We start from the raw sequence: 2,652 nt of genomic DNA on the forward strand, positions 1-2,652 counted from the left end.
TGTTGGACCCAGGGGAAGGAACGAGTTCTGGGACTCACCTCCTCTCTCCTTCTTCCAGTGGAAGGCCCGACACTGGATCCCGCCTTCAACCGGGTTTCCGATTTCGCTATGGACCAGACACAGGATGATGCCCTGGGACATATATATGACCAGGTCAGAGTTGTTGATGGTTGCATAGTGAATACACAGAGGGCACTTTGTGTTTCTCTCCAAACCAGCAGCCAAACCGATCATGCTGGATGATGTTGCAGACAGAATAACGTTCACCACGGTGCCTCCACACTCTTTCACGAATACCAATCGAGCTGCACGGTGCTGGGCTGTGAGCACAGGTCCCACTAGAGGATGACGGGCCCTCGTGCCACCCTCATAGAGTCTGTTTCTGACAGTTTAGTCAGAAACATGCACACCAGTAGACCGCTGGAGGTCATTTTGGAGGGCTCAGGCAATGCTCCTCCTGTTCCTCCTCGCACAAAAAAGCAGATACTGGTCCTTCTGGTTCTTCTGATAGCACGTATGGATGTGCCATACTGGAGGAGCTGGACTACCTGTGCAACCTGAATGGGCTGCAGGGAGCACCTCATAATTCCAGTAGTGACAAGGACACTAGCAAAAGGCAAAACTAGAGAAGAATCAGTCAGGAAGGATAAGGAGAGAGCAATCGTCTGTGGCCACCACCTGCAAAACCATTCCCTTTTTGGGGTTGTCTTGCTGTTGCCTATCTCCGGTGCACCTGCTGTCACTTTCATTTGCACCAAAACAAGAGACAGTGATTCACAACCGCTTAGGCTTCCTAACTGTACAGATTAATATGCCTGAACTGTAACTGACTTGGTATTATGCTGTGATGATTACTTGTTCCCTTATTTTTTTGAGAGGTGTATTATAGAAGATAGCCTTGAGAATGCGGCCACAGAATTGCGGGAATCCGTGACTTTCAACACTTATGCAACCGAGTCGAGGTGACCAACAGCTCAATGTCTGGTTGGCACCATGGCTTAGATGTGCCATTCATGAAACTTGCGTTGATTCTTGAAGCCACTGGCATTGCTTCCCTCTCCAAGTCTGTGTAATAAGGAATTGGCAGGAGCCCACGAGTTGAAACTATCAGAGGACAGAATGCAAATGAAGTGTTCTGAGAAAAGCAAAGCGGCGAAAGGACATTTTCCCGTGTGCATGTAGATGGCCGACTTTGACACGGCTTGATGATGTCTTGTGGATCCTACCACTGCTTAAGTGCACTACTACGCTTGCCTTCAGGGAGTTTCATGTCAAACATTCAAAAAACAGGACTCCAACTAGACAGATGAGCACCTAAGATCGGTCTTGGCCGATGTGGGGATCGAACCCAAGACCTTGGCGTTATTAGCACCACGCTCTAACCAACTGAGCTAACCGGCCATCAAAAGTAGTCTCTCTGCCAGGCATTTCCTCATGTTTATGTAATTTGGCTGCAAAATGCATTACACACAAGTGTGAAAAGAACACTTTTGCAATTCCTAGCATTGGTGATGCTATAAATCAATCTGTCAGGAGTGGGATTTGAAGCCACACCTCCATCAGGAGACCAGAAAACCCTTCTACACTCTTCAAGGGAACAACACCTTAAGTCTGGCAAATTAGACCACTCGGCCATTCTGAGAGGATGTATACGTCCACCGCGAGATTATATACTGATCAAGAAAACTGCGGGAACACTTAAATCACACATCGGATCTCCGTGATCAAAATCTAGGAAACCTCAAGATCTTCACCGTACATTGCATAATTCGTAACTCTCCCACCTCCATGCTTTTGAGACTGTACTGGGAGACACAGCAAACTTTCTTCAGACGGCACGTATGGATGTGCCATACTGGAGGAGCTGGACTACCTGTGCAACCTGAATGGGCTGCAGGGAGCACCTCATAATTCCAGTAGTGACAAGGACACTAGCAAAAGGCAAAACTAGAGAAGAATCAGTCAGGAAGGATAAAGAGAGAGCAATCGTCTGTGGCCACCACCTGCAAAACCATTCCCTTTTTGGGGTTGTCTTGCTGTTGCCTATCTCCGGTGCACCTGCTGTCACTTTCATTTGCACCAAAACAAGAGACAGTGATTCACAACCGCTTAGGCTTCCTAACTGTACAGATTAATATGCCTGAACTGTAACTGACTTGGTATTATGCTGTGATGATTACTTGTTCCCTTATTTTTTTGAGAGGTGTATTATAGAAGATAGCCTTGAGAATGCGGCCACAGAATTGCGGGAATCCGTGACTTTCAACACTTATGCAACCGAGTCGAGGTGACCAACAGCTCAATGTCTGGTTGGCACCATGGCTTAGATGTGCCATTCATGAAACTTGCGTTGATTCTTGAAGCCACTGGCATTGCTTCCCTCTCCAAGTCTGTGTAATAAGGAATTGGCAGGAGCCCACGAGGTGAAACTATCAGAGGACAGAATGCAAATGAAGTGTTCTGAGAAAAGCAAAGCGGCGAAAGGACATTTTCCCGTGTGCATGTAGATGGCCGACTTTGACACGGCTTGATGATGTCTTGTGGATCCTACCACTGCTTAAGTGCACTACTACGCTTGCCTTCAGGGAGTTTCATGTCAAACATTCAAAAAACAGGACTCCAACTAGACAGATGAGCACCTAAGATCGGTCT

At 47.2% G+C, this 2,652-nt stretch overlaps 1 non-coding gene across 1 annotated transcript; it reads right to left on the reverse strand.

Moving 5' to 3' along the window:
* Nucleotides 1–1,327: 1,327 nt before the first annotated feature.
* On the reverse strand, nucleotides 1,328–1,401 carry trnai-aau (transfer RNA isoleucine (anticodon AAU)). The gene has a single exon. It is a non-coding gene; the product is annotated as a tRNA-Ile (tRNA).
* Nucleotides 1,402–2,652: the final 1,251 nt, after the last annotated feature.

Source organism: Amia ocellicauda, chromosome 12, assembly GCF_036373705.1.
Source record: "Amia ocellicauda isolate fAmiCal2 chromosome 12, fAmiCal2.hap1, whole genome shotgun sequence".
Lineage (NCBI taxonomy): Eukaryota > Metazoa > Chordata > Actinopteri > Amiiformes > Amiidae > Amia > Amia ocellicauda.